The 12,814-nt window shown below is 45.7% G+C and overlaps 1 protein-coding gene across 7 annotated transcripts in view; it reads left to right on the forward strand.

The window, feature by feature from the left end:
• TENM4 (teneurin transmembrane protein 4) overlaps nucleotides 1–12,814 on the forward strand; it is a 695,703-nt gene that overhangs the window by 274,366 nt on the left and 408,523 nt on the right. For 2 of the 7 annotated variants that reach the window (XM_084894429.1, XM_084894430.1), the window contains one exon: nucleotides 7,511–7,607. The exons of 4 other annotated variants lie outside the window; for them this stretch is intronic. The gene's annotated coding sequence lies outside the window, so the exon portion shown is untranslated. The remainder of the gene's footprint in view (nucleotides 1–7,510; nucleotides 7,608–12,814) is intronic. One more of the 7 variants, XM_084894431.1, reaches the window with a different exon arrangement.

Raw genomic sequence — 12,814 nt, forward strand, 5'->3', positions numbered from 1 at the left:
AATGAGAAAGCCAGCAGCTTAATTACTCTTCTGGATAGGTAGGATTGGCAGCAAGACTAGAATTGGAGGGCCAGACTGGACTGAAGGCTCAAGATGAGGGCCAGCCATGCTAGGTCACAGCTCTGACATTCCAGGCCTGCAGGGCAGACTAAAGTCACTTCTGCCAGCGCCAGCGGAGTGGAGCTGGAGCTCAGGTCCAGGCCCTTCCCTCGGTGCACCGCATACCATCTGGCCCTGTTGCTGGGCAGGTGGGTGCCTTGAGGCAGCCCTTGTTTCTTCTGTCACAGTTGCCTACCCTCTTCATGCAACTGAACCTCTCCTCTTGTTTGGAAGAACTTAGAACCACTTTAAAAATGTAAGCATTTGTGAAGTTACATTACTCCTCGGTGGTAGGTTGGCTGAGAGGTGTGGGGAGGTGGCAGATGGAAAGGAGCGAGGAGAGTCCGGGCACCCAGTCAGGGGGCACGTTCAGAAACACGGGTGTGCCTCCTGCACCCCTGCATGCTCATATCCAAGATTTCAAGAAGATAGTTAAGGCCAAGATGTTCTTAGCGTAGGAAAGAGGAAGGAGGAAGGTAATTAAAGAAGGAGGCAAGTTAGTGAACTCTACTTGGAAACAAACATCATCTATTATTTTAATATCAAATATCATGAAAGAAAAAACTGGTGGCTTCTGGAGCACCCTGGAGTCCATCTGGGTAGGTTGCCTTTGCTCTGGGGCTAATATGAGGAAATAGCATTCTTAAGTACCCTTATTAACCTGAATGTTGCTCTGTGGACTGTGACAGCTGCAATTTACATCATAATGACTCACCACTCATTCACACACTGCCCCAAAGGGCATTTCCTAGCCCATGATGCAGGTACCCAAGGCCAAAGCTTTGCCCCTAGGAACAGGTTTGAAGGCTTCAGAAGCTCCAATGGGCTTCAAGTGGGTCCCCAAGGAGGAGCCCCCACTGCATGTCCCCTCCATTTACCCATCACTCCTCTCCCATTTGCAAGACTCAGGCTTTCCTCTGGGCTGTTGTGGTCCCTTGGGAGAGATGAGTTCTTCCCTTGATTAACAGTTTGGTCACAGTGGCAAGTGTTGCCTCCAATGCAAGGAAGAATCAGCGAGAGCCAGGAGACCAGAGGAGGAGGACCACGCGGACTGGCTTCAGAAAAGAGGAGAGATATGAACTGGGTTGGGGTCCAGGATAAGGAGTGATCCTTATAGGAAGAATAGCTACATTTACACAGCACCCACCACCTGCCTGGCCTCATTCTAAGAATGAAATATATTATTTAGTCCTCACAACACCTCGAGGAGATAGGCACAATTATTTTCCCTTTTTGTATCAATGAAGAAACTAAGGCACAGAGGAGTGAAGTCTCTTGCCCAGAATAATGCAGCACTGAGTGGAGCGACCAGGCTCTGACTGGGTGTTCTGGCTCCAGCGTCTGTGACTGTAATCCTCTGATATATACCACTCCTAGCAAATCTCTACATGGGATTTCATCCCACAGGCATTTATTGAGCACTTACTCTGTGCCTTCCGTTCCTGGGGGGGGAGAGGGGGGGAGGGGGGGGAATACATCTGTGAGCAAAGCAAATTAGGATTAATTGAGTGACCACTGTATGTCAAGTCCCTGAAGACATTGCCCAAAGCCATCCCAGTGAACAAGAGAAATGTGGGCTCTGCCTCAGTCTAGTTGGGGAGGCAGAGATGAATCAAAGAGTCCTCCAAAGAAGTAGGTAATGGCAAGAAGCTGCCCTGGCCTGAGGGGCTGAGGAAGCCCTCCCTAGGTAGTGACTCCACATCTATTCTGAGACCTACAACACTTGCTCCCTGAGTGTAATGGCCTGAAAGAGAACTGGTTTGCAGGGAGCTCAGGAACAAGGGAGACAGGCCAGAAAATACAGCTTGTGAGGTGGGCTGGGAGCAAAGTAGAAATCTCATGTTTAGTGAAGGAAGCTCTTGAGGGGCTTGAGCAAGAGTAGCATGGGCTACGTTGGTGTGGCTCAGTGGTTGAGTGTCGACCTATGAACCAGGAAGTCATGGTTTGATTCCTGGTCAAGGCACATGCCTGAATTGCTGGCTCTATCCTGGGAGGGTGGGGGGCATGCAGGAGGCAGCCAATCAATGATTCTCTCTCATTATTGATGTTTCTATCTCTCTTTCCTTCTCTTTTCCTCTATGAAATCTATATATCTATAATAATAAATGGGTAATATGCTAATTAGACCATACATCATTCCAGATGAAGCCAGGCCAGAGCGAAGCCCAGGTCTCAGGTGCCTGCCAGCGGCCGAAGTGAATCTGCGGTCCCGGGTGCCAGTGGGAAGCCAGTGCTGGCAGCAGGGGAAGGAAGGCCTTCTCTTGTACAAATTCCATGCATTGGGCCTCTAGAGTGTGTGTGTGTGTGTGTGTGTGTGTGTGTGTGTGTGTGTGTGTTTAAAGAGTGACATGGTCTTCCATGTTTGGCACAGTTCCCAGAGTTTTTCACATTCCCCCTTTCGGAGTCATGATTCCCAGAGATAATATACTTCTCAGAATGCCCAGAGCTCAGAGTCGCAGTCCCTTCTCTGGGCATGTCCATGAGACAGCAGAGGGATGCCAGCCAACCTTAAAATGGTGGCATCAACAGGGACCAGAGAAATGTGGCTGGCTCCCAGCTTCTTATTTTCCAATTCCACTGGAAGGTCGTGTTCATTTGAGCGTTTAAACCAAAAATAAATTATTGTAATCTATTGGCTAATTATACCATGCTGAAGTTCTAGATGCTGTAAATTGCAGCTGGGCTACATCTACATGAAGTTTCTGGGAGTTTATTTTTAGCCTTTCAAAGAGCACTGTGTTTCCTAGAGGCTAGAGGCTTCATTTGCAAGTCTAGGAGGGGCAGGGCATGGAGACAGGAAAAGTGCATCTGCACAGCCCTTGTCCTGTGACTGAGACAAAGTGGTTAAGCCTCTGGCCCTCCTCTGTAAAGCAGGTGGTTGTGTGGTAGATTTGAAGCCCTGGCTATCTTCAAAGCTCTAGCTCTCATTTCCTGACTATGGACACCAGAATGAGTCTAATCAGTCTTTCCCCACTGCCTAGTTCATCCTGCAGAATGTCAAAAGCCATCTCTACATGGCTCAGTGGTTGAGTGTCAACCTATGAACTGGAAGGTCCTGGTTTGATTCCCAGTCAGGGCACATGTCCTGGTTGTGTGCTCAATCCCCATTCTGGGGCTTTAGGAGGCAGCCAATCAATGAGTCTTTCTCATCATTGATATTTCTATCTCTCTCTTCCTCTCTGAAATCAGTCGGGTAAGCCATCTCAACATGCTTCTGAACCATGAAATACAGGCCTGTGGCAACCTCTGCCACAGGGCTTCATGCTTCCTCTTTTCTGATACATATTTTTTTTTTGGTGGGTGCAAAGAAGTATTGTAGAAGGATGTCATATTTATTGAGCAGCTGCAGTGTGCATCACACACTGCTAGGCATTTGCATTTCAGTGCTTTTGAGACAACTTTCCTCATTCAAGGCCATTGTCACAGACTTCTGTGTGCCAGACACCAGGCTTGGTTCTGAAAACACCACAAAGGTGGAAGTAGATACAACTTCCAGCACCCAGGAGGCCAGAAGGGGAGGTAGAGCATGAAATGGATATGTAAGGTGCTTTTTGAAATGTAGGATTACACATGGGAGATGAAAATGCTGAGCTCCATCAGAGATATATCACAGATACACTCCGGGAGGTGGGAGTAGGGGGTCAAGGTTCCTTTATGCCTGTTGGGGTGGAAAATCAATAAAGCTTTCAGGTTAGAGAGTTCTTTGAGCCCACTAGATGTGTAACTAGGATGTACAAATGTGGGGTTTGGGGAAGGGAAATCAGACAGACCTGGTCTGGTAACCTTGGAAACCTCCCTGGCCAGATCCCAGGGTGGCTGTCCCTGACCAGTCAGCTTTCACAAATGCCTAGCAGACCACATTCTTTCCACACATCACAGCCTCTGGCAATTTTTTTTTTCCAATTCTGAACAAAAGGATGATGTATTTTTTCAAAGGGGGAGCATAAAAAGATCCTGGAAACAATTTCTTTGTTTGGATATTTCTAATGTGTAGATTTCTGGATCAACAGTTTTTTGATATGTAATTCTCTGGTAGATGGATGAATGAATGATCTGATATCTTTGTACCTGCAAGGAGATGGGAACGGTTCACCTGGCTGGGCTTGTAGGTAGCTATATGGAAGATGGACATTGGAGCTGGGCCTGGAACAATGAATATAATTTCCTCAGCACACAGTCCAGATAAAGACCTTTCATTAAGAGGGAAACAAAATGGCCCTAGCCGGTTTCACTCAAAGGTTGGAACGTCGGCCAGAAGACTGAAGGGTCTCAGATTCGATTCTTAATCAAGGACACATACCTTTGTTGCAGACTCAAAATCTGGCTCAGTATGGATGTGTGCAAAAGGCAAGCAATCAATGTGTCTCTCTCACACTGATGTTTCTTACTTTATGTCTCTCCCTCTCCCTTCCACTCTCTCTAAAAAGCAGTGGAGAAAATATTCTCCAGTGAGGATTAACCAAAAGAAAAGATGGGAGCATGAAATCCATGACCTTGTGGGAGAATGGTGAGTCTCAAAGGTTAGGGTTTAGGGGGTGAGATAAGTAGATGAAGTGGTTGAGAGCACAGGCTTTGAACCAGACAGATTGTGGCTGGAGTCCAAGCTCTACCATGGAGTAGCTGAGTGATCTTGGCCAAGTGGCATTCCTTTTCTTAGTTTCTCCTTTCTCATCTGCAAAATAGGACTATTAAGAATACCCACCTCATGTGGGTGTAGTGAAATAAAGTTTAGCACAGCAATTAATGTACACTTAATAAATGGTGGTTGATGATGCCTACCCTGTTTCCCCGAAAATAAGACAGTGTCTTATATTAATTTTTTCTCCCCAAGTTGCACTAGGTCTTATTTTCAGGGGATGTCTTATCTTTCCATGCGCTAGGTCTTATTTTCAGAGTATGTCTTATTTTCAGGGAAACATGGTACTTCACTGAAACAGTTCTAATTAAATTATGAAAATGCCAGTTTAAATCATAGAACTTAAGGAGGGAGAGAAAAGGGAGCCCTTTATGCTTTCATATTTAAGGATGAGGCTGAGAAAAAGGAACCAGCAAAAGAGACAGAGAAAGTTCTTGGAGGGAATAAAGGGGAACTTTACAGCTGCCTAGGAGAGCTTCCAAAGGAGGCTGTGACCCTGTGGCCCAGGCTGGGAAGCGCTGGGATTTCCAATAACAATGTCATCATGATCTTCAAAAGAACATTTGGGAGCCACACCTCAGTGATTGGCAGGGGGGCTTGGGATTGGAGGAGGTGGAGGTTTAGATGACTCAGGAATTCTCTCTGAGAAGGAAAAGACTTCATGAAGGAGCCTTGAGGACAGGTTATGGGAAGAGCATGGTTAGATGAAGATTATCTGAACTCAGCGAAGCGTGTCTCTAACTTTCTAAGCCCATGCCTCCATTTGATAGACATAAACATCACTCTTCCTTCAAGATTCTGATATTTTGGCACCTATTTATATATCCTCAGCTCAATTTTGGCAATCAGGACTGCCAAAAAATTCTTGTCTGGATTTATCCCTTCTAGTTGCATTTTTAAAAGAGTAGGCATTTAATAATCTGTTGGAATAAAGCAGGGAAGAAATGATGAAGGGTGAGTGAGGGTGGTAAAGAGGATGGATTTGTAAGACAGTCAGTAGACTGAACTGAGCGATGTGAGAGGTGAGGGGGGAAAAGTTGAGGAGGAACTTGGGGCTCTGGCTCAGAGAACTGAGGTAGTAATCACACCAACGGTTACATATCCCTTCTCCTGGTGAGTCCTCACCTCTGCCTGTCTGGGTGATCCTCAGGGGTTCATTGAGTGCAAGAAACCAAATGGCACATGTGGTCATCCTTTGGAAACTTTTGAATGCTCTACAAATTTAGGGCATTATTATTAATATTGTTATATACAAGAAATAGCACACCCAGCTCTCTTTCTTGTATACCTCTCTCTGTTTTTGTGTGCACAGCCTCTGCATCAGTAAATGTCATTCTAAATGGCAGAGGGAACTCGCATGTATTACATATCTTTTAACAGATAGGGAAGTGGAGGTGTGGGGTGGGGGTAGGGTTAAAAACACTAGGCCAGGATTACACCCAACAACTGGACAATGCACATTCTTTCCAGGAATAGTGAAGCAATCACAACAATGGACTGCATCCTAGACTATAAAATAATGTCAATGAATTTCAAGGGATCAGTATCCAATAGACCACAGTCTCACATCACAGTACAGTTAAGGTAGAAATCAGTATGAGAAAGATATATATATATATTACATATATCTCTATATAATAAAAGGCTAATATGCAAATCAACTAAACTGTGGAATGGCCACCAGAGGCAGACACTCAACATAGGAGCTGCTTCCTAGTGGTCAGTGCGCTCCCATCATGGGAGTGCCTCTCAGTCAGAAGCCATGGCTGGTGAGTGCAGCAGAGGTGGCTGGAGCCTCTCCTGCCTCCTGGGCAGTGCTAAGGACCTCGGGGGATGTCTGCCTGCTGGATTAGGCTAGCTCTCTGCTGGCAGACAGACATCCCCAGAAGGATCCCAGATTGTGAGAGGGCGCAGGCTAGGCTGAGGGACCCCCTCACCCCCAGTGCATGAATGTCATGCACTAGGCCTTGTAGAATAGACAAGTTGAGGGAGGGAGAGAGGAAGAGGGGGAGGGAGGGAGGGAGGGAGGAAGGGAGGGAGAGGAAGAGAGGGGGAAGAGGGGAGACTTACAAAAACATTTCTAACTCATGGATCAAATTAAAAAGAAGTGATAATAGAAATTATAAAACACTTAAAATTTAATAATAAAAATAGCAAATAGTAAAGTGGTGGAATGTAGCCAAGATAGCACTTAGGGGAAATTGATGACCTTAAATGCTTGTATTTGAAAAGAAAAAGGGCAACTAATTAATGAGTGGGCTGCGTGTTCAACTGAAGAAGAACAGCAACCATAAGTCAATAAGCTAGCACAGGGTCTGCAGGTGTCACTGGTAGATCTAGGGTTTGAACATAGATGTAGCTGGCTCCAAAGCCCTCCTTCTCTCCTCCGCATCCAGAACATTTCTCTTTGCTGCTTTTCATAATATGCCCAGGGCCTGGAAATTCTGTTTCTCTGTAAGAGTCAAATAGAAGAGCTATAGGGTAGCTCCCTGTATCCAAGGTTGATGAGAAGTCTCCCTCAATTATTAATCCATCCTTTCTTATTCACTCATTCAGTGCTTATTGAGCATTTGTTAGGTGCCAGATACTGTGATCACTCCCTTAACTGCCTTTTCTCTGAGGGTTCCCAGTCCAGTCTTTGGCCTGGGGACAAAGCGACTGCTGCTGCTACTGCCAGCCCCTCCTCTAGCCTCCTGCTGCCTGAATCTTCTCTGAATCTTGTCAGAACAGCATCTCATCAAAAGTGACTGATTTCTCTCTTGTCTCTTTCAACAGGTAGACTGAAATTACCATGTGTCCAAATTAAAATTGCATACTTCAAGGATTATTTGAAGGACTATTCTTAGACCCTTTTAAGAAGATTTAAAGAAAAGTGAGTTGATTTTTTTTACACCTCAGAAAGTATTCCTGATTTAAGTTAATGGTCTGGGTGCTTTTTTCTCTGCCTCCTTCTAAAACATGCATTAATAGGTAGGCTTTATCTCTACTTATTTTATAATGCATCTCCCCCCTAAGAATAATGAGCAGGGAGTACAAGATTACTGCTTGTCTACCCTATAAGATTTTAGTACATTTTAAAGCTTGTGGAATCTTAGAATCTTTTAGAGTCTTTCAGGATCTTTCAGGGTCTTATTGGCATGGACCATTCCATAGATGGATGGATGGATGGATGGATGGATGGATAGATAGATGTAGATTATAGATACTTGGTTTGTGCTTGGAAATATCCAGGGGTTGATGAGAATCTTGGTCTCTCCCCACATTAAAGATTCTTTTTTAAAGATCTCCTATATTCAGGATTTGAAATCCACTTCTCACATCTTGCCAAGCCTCTTTCTTCTTCATTAGATAGCCCAAAACATGGTTGAAGACAGAGACCAAGTCTCTTTTTGAGATTTTTTTTCTTATTCTTTGTTTCTCCAATACCTTTTCATAGTTTGGTTTCAAGAGCAGTCCCTGCCCTATGCACCTTCTTTCTAATATTGTACATGTCTCCATGTCTCCTTCAAAGAGGCATCATCAGCCCATCCAGTGAGGCTCAGTGATTGTCAACCCATGAAACAGGAGGTCATGGTTATTTTCCTAGTCAGGGCACATGCTCAGGTTGTGGTCTCCATCCCTGGGCGGGGCGGGGGTTGTAGGAGGCAGCCAATCAATGATTCTATCTTTCTCATCATTGATGTTTCTATTTCTTTATTCCTCTCCCTTCCTCTCTGAAATCAATAACTATACACACACACACACACACACATATATTATATATATATATATATATATATATATATATATATTACATTATATATATTCAACAAAGGTCATATTTGAAATATATATCAAAAATATATATAATTTGTTGAATAAGCTCCTACAAATCAGTAAGGAAAAGCTAATCTAATAGAAAAATGGGTGAAAAGCTCAAACAGTTACTTCACAAATGTGATATCCAAATAGCCAATAAACACATGAAAACATTAGTTATCAGAGAATTGCTAATTAAACCCACATTTAAATGCCACTACATACCCATGAGAATGGCTAAAATGAAAAAGATGGACAGTACCTAGTGTTGGCAAAGATGTAATGCAGCTGGGACTCTCATACATTATAGGTTGAAGTGTAATTTGGTATCATGACATAGGAAAATTTCTGGCAGCATCAACTAAAGCTCAGCATATGCCTACCAGCAATTCCATTCCCAGATAGACACCCATGATACAGGCACACACATGTCTTCCAAAACATGGCATCAGCAGTAGAATAGACAAGTTGTGGTACACCCACCCATTAAAATCCTGCACACTGCAATATCAGTGACCCTCACAAACAGACTGCTGAAAGAAAGGCCAGGCATGAAGAAACTTTACAACTATTTATGTAAAGTACAAAAACAGACAAAACTAACCTAAGCTGTTAGAAGTCAGGGTAACGATTGCCTTTGGGGGTGAGTGGGTACCTGGGAGAGAATGGAAGGGGTCGTCAAGGTACTGGTAGGGCTCTGTCCTTGGATCTGAGAGCTGGTTTTCAATTTATCAAGATTTATTAAACTCTTCATTTATGACATGTACACTCTACTAATGTGGTGTTTCAATAAAAGTTCATAAAGTGAATGAAAAGAGCCCAACTGGCATGGCTCAGTGGTTGAGCATTGACCTATGAACCATACAGTCACAGTTCCATTCCCAGTCAGGGCACATGCCCAGTTGTGGGCTCGATCCCCAGTGTGGAGCATGCAGAAGACAGTAGATCAATGATTCTCTCTCATCATTGATGCTTCTATCTCTCTCTCCTCCCTTTCTCTCTAAAATCAATCAATATATAAAAATATATTTAAAAATTAATAAAAAGAATAGCAAGGGTAAGCACTGTGAAGTGAAACTTGAGTTACATCTGTGCTATATATGACTCAGAGTTCAAAAACTTAAGAGCCACTGATTTAATCTAAGCCTCCCATTTGAAGATGAGGAATCTGAGGCCCAGAGAAGGGGGTTAGGAGCAGAGCTGGGAAGAAGCCTCTAGGTCGCCTGCCGATTCTGTGTCTTCCTGTTGCCAAACTCGAGCTGGATGGTGCATTCGGTTGAGTAGGCTTCATCTGGCACCTTAATCTCTGGGAGACAGCCCTGTGCTTTTGGTCCAAGGAGAGCGATTGTTTTTCCACCCACAGACGGGTTCAGTGGGAGGCCCAGACACTTCTGCAGGGGCCTGGCTCCAGCTCCCCGGACCCCTCCCTCCTCCTTCCTGCCTCTTCTGCTTGATCCATATCCCCCCAGAGCTCCGGAAGCACCTCACACTCAATCGTGTTTTCGTTTGTGCGAAACAACTTTCGTGCCAAAGCCATTTTATGGTTGTAGAAGTTAGGAAACTGTGAAGAAAGCACACTGGGAGTGGAAGATCCAACAAGGCATGCTTTGGTTCTGGCCTTGTGCTTTTATCTTGTTACAAAAATGTGAGTCCCTTCAGCCGAACTCTCCCACGGGAGCCAGGGCTGCCAGCCTCTGAGGCACAAGGACAGCAGGCAGCCGCTCATTCCTGCCAGGCAGAGCTTCACAGCGCAGGCGACTGTCCTGTGGGGTTTAAGGGCTCACACAGGGCCTGGCACTATCTTAAATAGGCGGGTTACATAACAGCAGTGGCATCTCTTTCGACGTTAGCCCGCAGCACAAAATACAAGAGGCGTCTTCACTCAGGACATATGTCCACCTCACAGGGAGACCCTATGGCTCAGGATGTAATAGCCCAGGCCCCCAGGAGGGGCTTCTAGCCCAACCTTGGGGGTGGGGAGCTAGGGCAGCCTCGGAGACAGTTTTATAGGGGCCTAGAGGTTTGTGCTAAGAATTAAAGAAAGGGAGACCAGCCCAGCCAGCATGGCTCAGTGGTTGAGCATTGACCTATGAACCAGGAAATCATGGTTGGATTCCTGGTTAGGGCACATGCCCAGGTGGTGGGCTCGAACCCCAGTAGGGAGTGTGCAGGAAGCAGCTGATCAATGATTCTTTCTCATCACTAATGTTTCTATCTCTCTCTCTCCCTCTCCCTTCCTCTCTGAAATTAATAAAAATGAATATTTTAAGAAGAGAGAAAGGGAACCCAGCAGGTCAGATTGCTGAGGACTCAGCAGGCAGGACCCTCCTTTGAAAGAAGCCCTGTTGCCTCTGAAAGCTGTCTGTGGTTCTGCAGGTTCAAGGTGAGGGAAAGTAGATGGGAGAGCAGGAGAGGATCCAGAGAGGTGGACTGAGACAGGTGGGGAATGGCCTGCTGTGCACCCAGACACGCAGTGTGCAGCACAGGGGATGGGGGACATTGCCAGAGATCCCTTTGGGCAGGGAGTGTCTGTAACCATGGAGACAGATAAGAGAGGCAGACACAGCTCTGCATGCCCACGCGGTGCCAGGGTTTTGTTTACCGCACTCACTGTGCTGTCCTTAAAAACAACTCTCAGAGAGAGATCCTCTCTGATCCAGGCCTGGCTGAGGGTGGAGCTGGAGTGATGAGTAAGATCAGAGCTCCCAGCCTCCCTGTCCTGCCAGTGGCTAGAGGGGTCACAGTCAGGCCCAAATTTGACATAGTGGATTTTTACTGCTTCTATGACTTCTAAACTTTAAAGATGAAGTGACAAGTTAAGGTGTACTTTTAAATTAAAAAAAAAAAAAATGAAATCCAATTCTATTTGACCTAGCAGTTGTTATCCTAGGATAAAATGTCCCAAACCTTGTTCTGGGACAAATCCGCCTACGAAAACTTGTTTTAAGGAGCAGGGTTTCCTTTTGAGTGATCTGAGAAGTATTGGTGGATACCATTGCCACTAGAAGTCTAAAGGCTCCGAGAAGTCCTGCAGTGAGGGCTCTAGCCTAAGGTTTTTCCCAAACTTATTTGCTTGTCTATTAATCCCTTTGCTTCTCAGAACGTTTTTTTGTTTTGTGTGTGTGTGTGTGTGTGTGTGTGTGTATGTGTGTGTGTATGTGTGTTTGTTTTGTTTGGTTTGTGTTTTTTTTTTTTTGTGACAATTCCATCCTAGAGAATTGCCTGAGACTGGTTGGTAGCTCTGAAGCCCTGTTCCCGAGGGAGGGAGGTTTTATGTGCATTCTGTGAGGCCCAAATGCATGCTCAGGGGCTGGCCCCAGTGTGTGCTCAGTAGATAGTTAATAATGAAGGAATGGCTACTGTACTTGATGAGAAGAATCCAGAATGTTCAGCAGAGGCTGGAGACAGAGAGTACACACAGCATTGGCGCTATGCAAGTGTGGCTCTGGCAGTTAAGTGTAGGCTCTTTTCTGCTATTTGCCCCCTCCCTTGACTGTTTTTGGAAAAGGCAGTGGGAGGCAGCAAAGGCAACTTGTTTGAGATCACACACAATGGAGCCAGAGTGCCTGGGTTTGAATCCCAGCTCTATCACATCTAGCTCGTTCCTTGGACAAGTTGCCTTAGTATGTCTGTGTCTCAGCACCATTATCTGTAACATGTGCCCGGCTTCATAGCACCGGGATTCAGTGTTAATACAGGCAGTGGGCCTCAGAGGGGTTGCAGGTGGTAAGCACCAGCATTTGTTGGCAGCTTCAAGCAGTTACCTCCCGAGGCCTTTATCCGAGTTCCTGTTCCCAGTGTTTCCCAGCTGACCGCGATCCTTATGCTCCTGAGCAAGGCTACCTGCACCTGTTTTCCCAGCTGCATCAGGAAGGGCGGGGCTGCTGCTGCTTCCTTTTCAGCAGTCAGGGCTGTTTGAGGTAAGGCTCAGGATCCGTTCCCGGGTATTGGAGCTCCACCGCTCTGGCTGGGTGAATATTTCCCAGGGAGCCCAGCACATCTATTATTGATGTACTGCAAACAGCCGCTGTGCTTTACAGCATTGCTTCTGCCTGCAGAGGTCTTTGTAGGCCACAGAGAGTTCTCCCGACCTTAGTGCTTGTCGTGGGGGGTGGCAGCAGTCAGATCCTCCTGCCTCTATCTCCCTGGGGAGGACGGGCAGCTGGGTGAGCTGTGGGCCAGGGGTGCGCATTGGATCCAGTGCAATTGCTGACAATGGAGTGAGCTGAATCATGTTCTTTGCATCTGCTTCTCTCAGCTTCACACCTGGCTTTTAGACCA

The sequence above is a fragment of the Pipistrellus hanaki genome, assembly GCF_964339955.1.
Source record: "Pipistrellus hanaki genome assembly, chromosome: 9".
Lineage (NCBI taxonomy): Eukaryota > Metazoa > Chordata > Mammalia > Chiroptera > Vespertilionidae > Pipistrellus > Pipistrellus hanaki.